Source organism: Lactuca sativa, chromosome 8 (assembly GCF_002870075.4).
Source record: "Lactuca sativa cultivar Salinas chromosome 8, Lsat_Salinas_v11, whole genome shotgun sequence".
Lineage (NCBI taxonomy): Eukaryota > Viridiplantae > Streptophyta > Magnoliopsida > Asterales > Asteraceae > Lactuca > Lactuca sativa.
Window position 1 is genome coordinate 19,318,251 of NC_056630.2, and position 15,633 is coordinate 19,333,883.

Consider the following 15,633-nt stretch of genomic DNA (forward strand, 5'->3'; position numbering starts at 1 on the left):
CCTAACTTATTTTTTTAACTCGGAAGGTCCCTACAGTTTGTTTTTGTTACGCGCTTGATCCCTACTGTTTGTTTTTATTACGCGTCTGGTCCCTGTTTTCCTAAAAAGATTATTATTTAAATAGATAAAAATAGTGGGGTGGATAAGGTAAGGTGAAGGGGATGAGTTTGGGGGTGTGTTTAGTTAAATAAATTAAAAAAATCAAGGGTAAAATAGTCCTTTTAGGTAAGACAGAGACCAAACGCGTAACAAAAACAAACAGTAAGGACCTATAGAGTTAGAAAAATAAGTTAGGGACCAAACGTGCAAATTACCCTAAACCATAGGGACCATTCGTGTAATTTACTCAAAAATCAATAAAATACATCAATTAATTACACATAAGTAATAATAAGATTAGAGATACACCTAGTCGGTTGAAAATCCCGAAATATTCTCCATTTTTTCCTACAAAAATAAAAAACAACTAAAAAAATGTTGATCAATAACCTAAATTTTATTTAAAAAAATATATTATTAATAATCTATTTTTTAAATAGAACAAATTATTAGAAATTAATAGATTGTTCAGCCCATTAAATTTTTTTTTTGGTGAATATTGTAACCCAAAATCTTAGTCCAAATTCAGCCCAAAAGCCTACTCCAATACCAACCCATTTGCTCTCTCTCTCTCTCTCTCTCTCTCTCTCTCTCTCTCTCTCTCTATATATATATATATATATATATATATATATATATATATATATATATATATATATGAACACATCAAATCAGTTTCTACATCATCTAACCTAACATATCCATCTTCCATGATCCATCTTGCCGGATTTTGGATCTCACCGGCCACCATGTTGCCGCCGCAAAATGTGTCACGTTCTTGTCTCTCTCTGGACGGAGCACTGCAGCCAACAAGCCGGTTTTTCCGTCGGAGCACTGCCACCACTAACTCGTTGTCTCGCCGGATTTTCGATCTTGTCGGCCACCATGTCGCCGCCGCAAATGTGGCACGTTCCTCTCTCTCTCTCTCTCTCTCTCTCTCTCTCTCTCTCTCTCTCTCTCTCTCTCTCTCTCTCTCGACGGAGTATTGCCTCCAACAAGCGGATTTTTTCCGTCGGAGCACTGCCACCACCAACTCGCCTCCGGCGAATAACGAATAGCAGCCTCCGACGAACAACCGGTGATTTTACTACCGCCACCGCCATCGGATGGCAGACTCCGACAAACAACATATAAATAAAGATGTGAAGTTGGAAAGAGATAACTTACTGTATTCTGATGAACAACGACTCCGGCGACTATTTTCCGGCGAATATGTTTTGTTTTCCGGTGGCTTGTATTAATTTTATTAATTTTTGTATTAAGTTTACTGTATAAAGCTTGTATTAAGTTCACTTATTAACTAAACAAACTTATAGACAATGTAAATTTAATTAGTTATGTTTTTTTGTGCTTTCATTTTGGAAAATAGAAAATTACGTATGTTATGATTTTTTGTTTTTTCATTTTGGAAAATAGTGGATAATTTTCCTGAAAATAGTTCTAGAATATAGTCAAAAAGCCCATAAAAATTAGTCAAAAATTCCATTGAAAAAGAAGTCAAAATAGTCTGAATAGCCCGAAGTGTTCTGAAAGTGAAGTGTAAAGATAATAAGACATATTTGATATTTCAAAGGGTGATCAAGGGGATTTTAAATATATTACATAAATAATGACACCTACGTTGACCACTCATAAGTCACCATGTCCCTATTGTCATTTTTTTTCTTTTTAATAAATAATATTTTTATTCTCTATTAGTTACCAACAGTCCCTCGATTTTAAATAAATTACATAATACCTTCATATTACATCTTACTTAACATATACATCTTTTACGCCTTATATGAAAAACGGTATAATGGCTTAAAAGAGTAATATATTTTTTGATTTTTACATATTTAGTCACGGAGTTTTTTTTTTCGTCCATATTTACCGCTTCAATTTGTTAAATTGTACATATTTAGTCCTTATAACCGGTTACTCCAGGTTAGCCGGGAAAAATGACTTACTAGGGTGATATATTTCTCATTTTATACACATCTAGTCCTTATTATTTTGTACACATTTAGTCCTTAATATATTTTTTTTTTGTTTTAAAATAAGTCATTTTTATTTTTGTATTTATTTGGTGCTTATGAATGATTTCTTTAGGTTTTTCTCACGGCGTCTTATGTGGAACAATCGTTCCTGAGATGTTTGGGGTTGTTGATGCTTATGTTCATTGCGATCTCGACTGTTTGGTTGCGTAGCTCTTGTGGTGTGGCTTAGATATTGTGTTTTGAACATCATAACTTCTTCATACGATATCAGATTTTAAGGATTTATATATCTACATGTCCGTTTTTTGAGTCTACTACAACTTTCATTAAAATTACTCCCGTTAAAATGTAATATATTTTTACTTCAAATTTTATTTAAAAAAATCTATACATGCATTCATAAAAAATGTATGGATATAAAGATCGTAAATAAATATATATTACATTTTAATGGGAATAATCTAAACTAAAGTTGTAATAGACTAAAATATGAACGCATGGATATAAAGATCGTTAAAATCCGAGATTATATGAATAAGTTATGACGTTCATAATACATGACCTAAACAATCAAGTAATCGAGATCACGATGGACATATGAATCAAAAGCCTCAAACACATCATTCAGTGGCGAAGTTAGGGTCAAAGTAAGGGGTATCCCGGATTTTTTTTTTGTAATAGAAATAAGAACCGCAATTTCATTAGATATAAAGTTCAACTTCCATAACAAACTTATGTTTTAAAGTGCACCTATTCTCTCTTTTATTTTACAAAAACGAGTAATTACAGTTTCAATCTGAAGATTCTCTAGTGTTTTCTTTTCTACACTACAAATCAAAGCACAATTCATAAAATCGTCACCTATTCTATTACGCAAATCGGTCTTCAAGAACTTAATTGCAGAAAAACACCGTTCAACGGTTGCGGTTGCGACGGGCAAAACCAAAGATAGTTTTAATAATCTATAAACCAAAGGAAAAGAAAGGTGCTTCCCGGTTTCCACCAACAAACGAGAGAGGTCTGCAATTCCCTTCAAGTTGAAAATCTCTCATCAAGGAGCAAAGAGTGATAATAGATATCAAGTTGCCCATTAAGTTGCGCCCTTTCTAAATCACCAAAATCTTTTTTGTATATCTCGCTTAGCTTTAACAACTTTTCTTTATCACGACTTCAAAATTATGTTGATTAGTATTATTGGTCATATGCTTGCGTGGGGTAACATAATATTCTGACATGTCCACAATTCCAATACTATGCTTTTCACAAAAAACACATACCTTCTTACAAATTTAAGGAGACCCATATTTTCTAAAAACTAGCAATGATTTCTTTCTCCCTTTTACTAACGAAGCCGCTTCCAAAATATTTTGATCTTTTTTTAAGATGCTTTGACAAGGTATTTGTGAGGCATAGAATTTACAGCATCAAGTGTAAGAGAAACACGAAATCAAGTGTCTTGAAATATGACAAAATACGCTTTGCTTGATTAGGGTTAGATAAAGTAGACCCCTCCTATTTGACATATTTAAGTGTCGCAACAACTTCTGCAAAAAACTTCAAAAAACTTACAATCGTTCTAAAATGTGAACCCCATCTAGTATCTCTAGCTCGAACAAGAGAAATCTCTTAATTCATCCTTCTTCCTGGTTCAGTTTCACCGATACCAATTTCAGTTGCCACTCTTTCTTTTTGCATCTCTCGTATCATATCTTTTCTCTTACAAGACCCACAAACGATAGTAACCACCAAATCTAGTTGTTCAAAGAATTCATCAACATCATCATGTTTCTTTGCAACCGCCACAATCACTAATTGATGTTGGTGTGCAAAACAATGTATGTAATGTGCATAATTGTTTTCATTTAAAATCAAAGATTTCAAACCGTTGAATGCATCACTCATATTACTTGCTCCATCATAACCTTTCCCCTCACCTATATATTTTTAAAAAATTAATAGAAAAACTATAAGAAATAAAAATAAAACTAATATCGTATTAAATTTTAAAGGAATAAATATTTTATGATTTCTCACCTAAGTCATACTCAAGTTATTGTTGGAAAATACGGTATCAATAGCGGCTTTAAGAGTAAAAGAAGATGTATCCAACACGTGGACAACTCTAATAAATCTTTCCATTACAATCCCAAGTCTATCAACATATCTCAAAACTATAGTCATTTGTTCTTTTTTTTTTTTTGCAAACATCACTAGACTCATCAACAAAAATAGCAAACACATCTTTACCAATTTCATCACAAATAAACTTGATTATCTCTTTTGAAAAGCAACCGACAACATCTTTTTGAATCGTGGGAGAAGTCAACTTTTCATTTTTTGGAGCATTTTCTAAAGCAACTTTAAAAATCTTCTCATTATGTTCTCTAATCAAATATAAGACTTCAATGAAAAGTCCTTTATTATTAGACTTTTCCTTCTCATCATGCCCGCAAAATGGTAATGCATTTGTCAATAAAAATCGACAACCACGGATTGTAGCACGTAATCAAATTTCATAATTACTTTTCTCAAGTTCCGTTTTCTTATGCAAGACTTCACCAATAGATTAGTTTCTTCTTAATAGCAAATCACACTTTTCTTGGGCCTTATGGTGATAACTTTGAATATTACTCATATGTTTCCGGAATGAGCCTTTTTTACTCCAATTGTCAAAGCCTTCGGTTATAAATACATCTCTTCCACCTTGTTCCCCTACCATATCTCCAAACAAGTAGCAACAAAAACAATATACCTTTTTATTTTTTATGCTATACTCTAACCATGAAAAATCAATAATCCATTGCACAACAAAACTTCTTGGCTTATTACTAAATAATATAAATTCAAAACCTTGCCCCTTTGGTTGACAAGACCCTTTAATAAAATATGCCCTCCTTACTTCATCCCTTTGATTAGGATTATAAGATGTAATCATTGGCCTATCCCCCAAGTCCGAAGGAAAATCATTCAAATCAAAAGATTGTGTCACTTTTGGTTTTGGCATTGGTTGATTAGTTTCTGGAACTTGAGTAGGTTTATTAGAATGTGTTTCTTGTGGTATTGGCATAGGCTGATTAGTTTGTGGAACTTGATTACTTTCATTAGCCCTATTTTTTGGAAGTTCCTTCATTATTGTCGTCTCCAACATTTAAATGTCTTTTGAAAAGACTTTTAATAGCAACCTACAAACAAAATTTATGAACTATAAGCTTGATTTCAAGTTTCAACAAAATCAACAAATAACAACCTACAATCAAATTGTCAATTATCAAGATATATCAACTATAATCTTGTGTAACGCCCATGTTTCTAGGCTAAGCATTAATATGATGATGTAATAGTCTAGGTCAACCATTGTAACGTATTTTAAAGAAATAAAGATGAATTACTTGAATATTATGTGAATTATGTGATTATATACTTGTTTGTAAAGATATAATAAAAATAAGCGTAAAAAATAAAACATTAGATAAGCCCGATATCCATGAAGAAAGTTGTAGTGGTCGTGACAATGATTTCAGAGATATAAAGAACGTTGAAATCCGAGTTATAACAAAGAAGTTATGATCCGTCGAAGTTTCGCGACAGAACCGGCACGACATTGCGTAACGTAAAAAGTGAGTTTACGATAAAGTGTTTTTTAGCCTTAGCGATCTAAATGAAAGTCGTAGTATACGTTAAAACAAGAGTGTGCATAAAAAGAACGTCCAAATCTGATTGCATGTGAGGAAGTTATGAATTTTCTAAAATTTGGCATAGCTGTGTGCAGCCCGGAATTCGAATCATAGATCGAGCGATTTTTAGCCAACACAACCTAAACCAGAATCAAAGATATCTTCAATAGTAGTTCAACCAGAAAAAAAACAGACAAAAACAGACATCGTATAAAGAAGTTATGAAATTTTAACAGACTTTTCCTGTCCCAACATGTTAAAATATAACTTTAAAAATAAAGTCAAAATTAGCCGACGGAGTCTAAACGAAAGTAGTAGAATACGATCTTACCTACGCGTGGATATAAAGAACGTCGAAAACAGAACTCGTATGCGAAAGTTAAGAGTTTTTGAAGTAACATGTACACTTTTGAAGGCTATCCGAAGAGAACGCCCCGCGTGCGAGGGTACGCCCTGCGTACCGAAGTATGCCCTACGTACGAGGCCCATACGCCCCGCAGTCTCTTTCCTTCTGCGGTCCCGAAGTAGCCATGATGCACCACCGAAGATCAAACACGTGCCCCTTACGCCCCGCGTATTGCGAGGCCTCTCGGCTATAAATATAATCCGAAGCCAACCACTTTTCTCACACATTTTACACCTTTCTCTCTCCACTCTCTCTCTCTCTCTAGCCACCATAAACCACCCCGAAACCCATGGAACCTCCCAAGCACTAAAAGAAATCCCCAGAGCGCCCGAAGGCTCCGAGAAAAAGAGTTTTTCAGTTTAGAAACTCTGCCCCCGCAGAGCCCGGTTTTTAAGCAAACCTCCCGGTTTCATCAAAGAAGATTATTTTAAGAAGCGAAGTGTTGTCCGAATCACCATCTTATTAAGTGAGTGTGTAGTCACTTTCATCTTACACATAGATATGAAGTATTTTATATAAATTATGTGTTATGTGTATATATATTATCTGTTTACCTGAGATGTATGTTGGATGACAGATTTAAACTTTGTTTTTCATACCTAGACTGTACATGTATTTTATATCTACAAATATATTGGGTAAAACATGGGTAGATGAAATAGTTGATGTGTGATGAAATAAAATGATGAGAGGCTTCGATGTTGACGATGTTCTAGTCATTTAGCGGAGTATAGATGACGACCGTAGACTTTTCTAAACAATCCAATGGAACGCTAGCAGGCTCGCAACCTGTAGGTGTTTGTCAACGATGTGTTCACTAGTGTACTCCATCCCCCTCATGGTTTCCTTACAGACATTTATGGCCAAGGAATCCCCTCAGCAGTAGAGTCCACCCCGATGATGATCCTTAGGCTAGGTCTCTCTTATTAGACGCTTTAGGGACGTAAAGTGAGAATAACGAGAATGGGTATTTAGGGTTTGTTTGGTTTGATGAAATTAATAAACTTATTTATTGTGGGTTGAAAACTCTATATGCTCACCAGGCTCCCAAGCCTGACTCACTCAGTTTCTTGTATTACAGGTAGTGGAAAGAGCATAGTTAGATGATCTGACGAGAGATTATGGATTTATAGGCCAGTAGAAAATATATAGAATGTTGTAAAGGCCTATATTGTATTCAAGGCCAATTTTGTCTTATGGCTTATGATGTTTTGTTTATGCATTTGATCTATATTGACAATGACAACCCGAGTTTTGTAATATAACGAAAATACATTTTTTTAAGAAATGCTTTGATAAATTTTATCATATGTTGTTCTGGGAAAAAATTCCACAACACTTTTCTTTAAAAGAGTACTCTGATTTTTATTATAAAGCATAAAAGAAATTGGTCTTTTCTGGCCGTGAAATTGGGGATGTCACATCTTGATTCCAAGTTTCAACAATAAATGAACAAATAGCAATCTACAATAAAACTATATATCAACTATAACTTGATTTCAAGTTTCAACAACAAATAATCATTTAGTATTAACCCTAAGTACCTATGTTTCACCCAATTATATACAATAGATTGAACATTATTTGCCACTTTTGTCGGAGATGTGCGAATTCCTTTGAACAACATTTCACAACGGGCCTTCCAAATTAGCCATAAAGTACCATAGCATACACTGGTGAGATGTAAGTTCTGTTTATGCTTATGTTTCTGTATTGACGATGACATCCCAAATGTTTTAAATGAATAAAAATACATTTCTTCTAAAATACTTTGATAACGTATTTATCATGTTTTTCTGGGAACAAATTCCGCAACATTTTTATTAAAAGAAGTACTCTGATTTTTATAAAGCATAAACAAAATCGGTCTTTTCTGGCGTGAAAATGGGGATGTCACATATCTATTGTGGATGGTTTGAATAACTTAGTCATTCAGGAAGAACGACCTAGTTATTCGGGAATTCAAAACATGCAAAGTGAAACACAAGAATAATAAAATCCAATATGGTCTCAGAACTTATGAATATAAATAGAACAACTTTTATTTATCACCATATTGATTACACATTATTTATTGCATACCGTTTCAAATTATCAACTCTATACTTGAGTTAAAACAATAGTTGTCCCATGCTCCAAGCATGTACACTATGTTTTTTTTCCTGAACACTAGTCATGCCATACACCAAGTATGTACACTATGTTTGTATATGATCTTTACTTTGTGGAATAGATCGATTGAACATAGTTCTAATGATTCTCATTTCACAATCCCAAATCCTTACTGTAAATGCAAGAATTCCAAATTTCTTCCATTTACCAAAATCTGTTAGATTTTAAACTTATATGCAGTGATCCTCTTGTAATGATTATGCACAAAGTCACAGATTCTTGTCAACAGTCATTACAGAGTATTCCAATGGAGATCAACTCAATGGAAACAAAGTTTCATATTCAAAGCACATTGCTTTAAACATCCTTTTTGCATTAAGTTTTCTAATCTTACACAGATTTAATAACTACCACCTATGGAGACATTTCCATATTCCCATTTTGAATCTCACTTCTGAACAAGAGTTGTCTCCTTTCAGAATATGTCAATATGGTCCTTCCAAAATTAATACTATACTTCTAACTGTCCCTGAGCAGCTAATCTTTGGTAAACCTTAGATTGTCCTCGACAATTGCTTAATCAAATTAGTCATATCTAGTTCTAGTACTTTTTCCCGCTTAATGCTCTAGGCATTTTGAAAAATTTTAGAACAAATGAATATTATAGCACATGCAATCGATTCTATATCTGAAGCATACGGGACACGATTCATGATGTCTCACATAAGACATGATACTAGACCAGACTTTTGCTAAAATATTCCTATTTCTATTTGCCATGTTCTCATAATTCAGATTATGAAAAGGGATGCCGTAATCATAATCGAATCTTAGAACGCAAATAATGTACCCATATATAGAATTTCCTTATGTTGAGCCATTCCAACATAAAATTCATATAGCAAAATAAAGTATAATTTCCTCTCCCTTAATTATAGCAAAATAACTTTTTCCAATTGAAACTTTTGTTTTCTATAATTAACATTGCTAACTTGCAACGCTTATCATAATCACCATGCTCCCACTAACATAATCATTATCACATCAAAAATAGGTTTTATAAGTCCAAAACAGTTTAAGGTAATGATTCTAGACCAATTCCAGCCTTAAAACTTGAAGATATGCTGTCTGGGGGTCCAATTCGTCGAGTGCATGAACCAACTCGACGAATTGGATGAATTTAGCATGGACTCATCGAGTCAGCTGTGTAGACAGCATACAAACTTTGATTTTTCAGCCATTTGCATCAAGTATAAATGAAAACAAGCCTAGGCTCTGATACCACTGAAGAGTTTTGAGCATTCTAACACTCCTAAGGTGTACATGCAACCCTAAATACCTTGGATCTATGTTTTCTCTATTATATATACAAATATCAATCTTCCAAGGTATTGTTATAACTAGCATAATATGAAGTACATAAATTCTAGTAGAATTACATACCTCTTTGTTGTAGCATGATTCCATGGAGCTTAAGAGCCTACTGCCTCAAATGTGACACCTGAAATGGTTCACACAACATCACCAACATTTTGGAATAACTTGAGAGAAAAGGTTCCTATGCTCAAATCGGCTAGCCCTCATGTGTACACACACTAGTGCCAATTTCTTGAGCCATGGGGTCCTTATATAATGTGGCTATTAGGGTTACACCATGTAACTTATATCTTTCCATATTCTTCATGCTCCATGGGTTAAAACCTCCATGGAGTATCCATGGGTTACTCCATGGGTTTAGCCTAACATGAAGAACTATGAATCATAAGCCTACATATATAAGAATGATTGATTTACACAATCAATCCCTATATATTTAATTAGTCTCATTTTGATCACAAAGTTAATTCCAAATTAATTCTTGATCAATACTAATTAAATAATATGATTTCAAATTAATATATTAAAACTTATAATATATTAACAAATCATTAATATCCTTTTCTCACAAAAGTCTATCCAAATTGTTCCGATGCCATGCAACCCAAATGGACTATGCCAAGTCGGGTCGAATACATACCAATAATAAGTTGGGCTTAGACATCTAATCCAATAGTCAAGATATTCCCAATTGACTGAATCGAAGGCTTTATCAAAGTCAACTTTGAAAAGTAGAACTTTCTTTTTGATTGATTTTTCCCATGAGGGTATCTTGTTAATGATCAAGGGGTCATCCAATATATTTCTCCCTTCCATGTATGCGGATTGTACCTCGTTAATGTTCATACCAATCACCTTTTTAGCCCGATTGCGAGCATCTTTGCCACTATTTTATATAAGCATCCAATGAGACTAATAGGTTGATAGTCTTCAAGCTTAAGCGGGTCTTTAATTTTTGGGACCAAAGTGATGAACAAGGAGTTACATCCTCGTTCCAGTCTTCCATATTTCTCGAAGTGTTGTACACATATAACATCATCATGTATTGTGTCCCAATATTTCTTAATTAATTTGAACATGAACCCATCCGACCCCCGATGCCTTTTCATTCCCACATGCCCATACTGCCTCTTTTATTTCATATGTTGTAAAGGGATACTCTAAGCTCATACCGGTGGAAGAGTCTAGACACTGAAAGTTAGGACTGTGGAACTTAGGTCTCGCTGGCCATCTCTCTTGGAACTTCTTTTTTAAAAAAATTGAACGCTTCATTTTAGTTGTCTTCGCATTTGTGTTCCATTCTCTGTTGATTATCAATCCGTTGATATGGTTTTTGCATTTTTACTGTTGATGTATCCATGAAAGAATCATGAGTTCTCATCACCATCTACTATCCACTTCAATCTTATTTTTTGTTTTAAGTCCAAAGTTGCCATTTTCACTATTTCAATCATCTTCTAACAGTTTATTCTCCTTACATCTATCTCCTCACTGTTTAATGTTTGATGTTCTATCGCCCTGTCCAATTCTTGAACTTTGTGTTTAATTTTTTGGAGCTCTATCATCTCCTTCGGATAATCCTTACACATCCATTTTTTTAGTTCTGCCCTCAAGAATCTTAGTTTCGTAGCCAAATTTGCATAAGGTGTGCCGTATCCTCTAAATTAAGCGGTCAAGTTTGCTGAGTTTTACATCCACCTGACATAAATAGGTGTATCTTTGACCGCCTAATCTTATATCATATAAGCCCGCCTGATCGATAAATCGACTGAACCAGAATGTCTCAGAAGCACTAAAGTATGAATTGTATCTTTCCTCTTTCCTTCTTACTATATTAAAATCCCAAAAGATTACCCACGTTCCAACCTTTTCACTTTTGATCATTTTTAAATCCTCCTTCTTCTTCTTGTGGTTTATGCGGAACATATATATTTGCAAAGATCATAGCTCCATTGATTTCGGTACATCTTCCTATAGTGATAAGAAAGTGACGTGTTTTGATTACCTCTTCGACATTATACATACAGGCGTCCCACATACTTAGAATTCCTCCCGATCTTCCTGATGAAGGTGTGGTAACGAAGCCAAATTCACTGTGATCCCAGTAACCTTCAACATCAATGCCATTCACATCTGATAATCGAATTTCCTGGACCCCCAAATAGGAAGAACGATGTTTCACCTTGAGTTCATTTACCCATGCTACCTTGTATTCTTTGCCTATGCCTCTCACATTCAAGATCAGACAATTCATTGGAATACCACGCTAGCTACTTATAGAGAGGGACAAAAACTATAAATGGGCCAAAACTCTAGGGACAAAAACTGTACAAGGACCAAAACTTTAGGTGCCAAAACTGTTACAGTGACGAAAACTGTTACCTTTTCTGTTGTTTCCGGTTTCCGAGAACATAACATGCTGATTTGGTAAGTAGACAAAATAGAATGAGAAAATATTACTTCATCCATGTAATCAAGCCGATTCCAATCTAAAGTTTCTGCCGTGTTTTTAGGAATTATTGATTCCAATGCCACTCATCTGTCCACTACTAACCTCAAGCATAATACTCTTCTTCCCTGTGTAGCACCACAATATAATTACCAATACAATTCATTCCAGAAAAAAATATCAATAATTTATTTTAATCTAGTATTACTGGATTATAATGCTAATTAAATGAAGTGACTTACCATGCAAAACGTGCTTAGCAAGTGGCCCAATTGCCACGTAAGCATTAGTGGCATAAGCTGTATGTGAAAATTCTTCTTTCTGCATGCAAAAAAAGGTATAGACAAGAGAATATCCGATAAACTTTACTGTTTAAAAAAAGTTATCAAATTTATTCAATTTTGTTATCAATCAATCGCCTTCATAACATGAGAGCATGGATATTTGGATTTTGATGTGTTAAACTTAAAGGTGATTATACACTTAAGCTTACCAATACCCTGTCGAGAATAACCCATGTTCTTAAAACGTTTACAGTTGTGTCATTCTCCCCATTTCTCTAAATTTTTCTCTGGCTAAAAGTAGGGAACAAAAGAAACAAAAATTAAGCAAACAGAATAAGGAAAGATGAGACAAAACAATCTCCAATTCATCAGCCATGCTAATTTTCCACACACTTGGGGATGGCGGCGGAAACCTAAACTGAGAATTGGCAGCTTTAGCATCAATAATCATATCCCAGCAGCAAGATCAATTTCAGGACGATCCCAGCAGGACACAAAGAACCAGCAACAAGATCAACTTCAAATCTGGTCAAACGTGTAGGTGGTAGATCACCTAAATGAGCAGCCGATGGAGTCTCCTCCATTGGAAATCACAACGACCACTCCCAAAAAAAACTACAAAGCCTTCAACGATTGAGGAAGAAAACGACCATGAAAAAATTCGGCAGCCCTAGGTGGCGGCACAAGTCACACAAACAATAGGGAAAACAAGAGATTTGATGGAGGCTGAGTAGCGAAGCGGTATTGATGGTAGGGGTGGAATGGTCGTTGTAGCAGCAAAAAAAATCAATCACGACCTAGGTGCATCGTTGATTGCAGAGGTGGGCGGCGATAGTTCGATTTTGTTGAAAGGTAGAAGGAGCACAAAGCGTCCATGGAAACAAGGGAGAAAAAGGTTTCGTCGGTGGAAACAAGGGAGGGTGAGAACAAGCTGGGTTTTTAAACTTTTGGGATTTCATTTACCCCCTTAGGTATTAGGGATTTCATCTACTCCCTTAGGTATTAAAAGATGATGCTGCCTACGTTTTCATTAAAAAAAAATTATAAAACGACACCCTTTCACGACACACTTTCTATGATAGGTGTCTTCCGTGTTTTTTTTGGCACTAATTTTAGGGCATTCACAAATGCATGTCCTCTATCCTTCAAATTTTGGAAAGCTGACATCATTTTTAGGACACAAAGAAAATGTGTATCGTAAATCCCTACGTGTCATTGTTCGCGTGTCATTAAAGGTCTATTTTCTACTAGTGGATCTTTTGATTCTGCAACTAATATTTCAATCTAATCAATTCAATTCGATTCAATCAAATCTTTATTTTAGATCATTACAATGGCAAATCTGAATATGAATACGAAGATGAACTACACCAATCTGCTTGGATCTTCAACAAAAACATTGATGCTTCTTCCAAAATACTATGACCAATGAGCTGATCATATGTAGGATTATCTGAATGGAATTGATAAATATTTATAGTGATCAACCGATAAAGGTCTATATCGTACAAGTACAACTGATGATGTTGGAAGCGCAACATAAAATGAAAGTGTAACTGTGGATAGAATCAAAAGACAAATAAATGACAAAAGATGCATGATCTGTTAAGAGGTATATTACCTCCTATTGTTTACTATTACATTTTTGGTTCTAACACAACTTAGGAAATATGGAACAGATTGAAGGAAAAATTCTAATGAACTGAAAAAACTAAGAAAAGCTCTGTAACTTAGTGTCTATATGAGTTAGCAGAGTTCAAGCAAAAAGACAATGAGTCAAGAGAGCCTTACGACAATTGGTTTAACGGTCTTATTTACATGTGTTCAATATACAAAGTCGTTCAAACTGAATTGGAGTTCAAAATCAATTTCATTCGAGCCTTAAGAAAGGAACTGGGGAACATAAGTCTGTTGATCAAAACACATGAGAACCTTGATTCATACTCATTGTCTATTTTGTATAACATTTTTAAAGCTTGTGAATTTTATGTCATGGAGATAGATGACAAAAAGGATAAATCTACTTTTGGAGGTTCTTTGGATCTTGTGTCAAAGACAATTGTCAAAGAATGTGTTTATGATGTTTAAGAAGTTAATGACGAAGAAAGTGTATTCATAAATTCAAACAACGAAGTTGTGGCTTACTACTCCAACAACAATGCAAAGAAATTCTGCAAGAAGCCAATGAAAGGAAATTTAAAGAAAGATACATATTAGAAAATTACTTCAAAAATGAACTCATGAAACCAAAATAAAAGTGGTGATAATTGTAACACCCACAGATTCAAGATAGTCAATTTAAAGAAAATAAGCATCAAAAGTGACTTTTTGATAGAAAAGTATTTAGAATACATAATCTTAACCAAGTTATATTATATGTCACAAGGGTTCCGTACATATAAAGAACGCTGAAATCCGAGTTATAACGAAGAAATTATGACATGTCGAAGTTTTACGGCTAAACCAGCATGACTCCACGTAACTTGAAAAGTAATTTTTTGATAAATTACTTTTTAGCCTTGCATATCTAAAAGAAATTCGTAGTATATGTTAAATCGAGAACGTACATAAAAAGAACGTCAAAATCTGACTTTGTATGAAGAAGTTATGATTTTTCTAACATTTAACATAGTAGTACACAGCCCGTAAATCAAATTTTAGATTGATCAATTTTTAGCCGACACAACCTAAATGAGAATTTAAGATCTCATTAATAGGACCTCAACAATATAAAGACAACCAAAAACGGACGTCATATGACAAAGGTAAAGATGGGTAGATGCAAGATGAAAGATGAAAGATGAGATGAATTATGAGAGATGATATAGATGATGAGAGGTGAAGATGATGAGAACCCTTGACCCAAGCGATGGCCCAGCCCTCTAGCAGAGCATAGATGACAACCCTAGACTATTCTAGACAGTCCAATGGAACACTAGCAGACTCGCAACCTGTAGGTGTTGTGAATGATATGTTCACCAAATGTACTCCAAAAACCCTAGCAGTTATGGATTTAGTGTCTTACAAATGAACGTTGGCAGTTATGGACTTAGTGTCTTACAAATAAATGTTGGTATCTATGGATTTAGTGCCCTATAGATGAACATTGTCAGCTATGGACTTAGTGCCTAACAAATAACATCGGCAACTATGGCCTTAATGCGTGTTATATAACGCCTGGACTTCGTGTCTATTCCTTAGGACAATCCCAAGGAATAAATATTGAGGAATAGATGATTCTTAGGGAAGATAC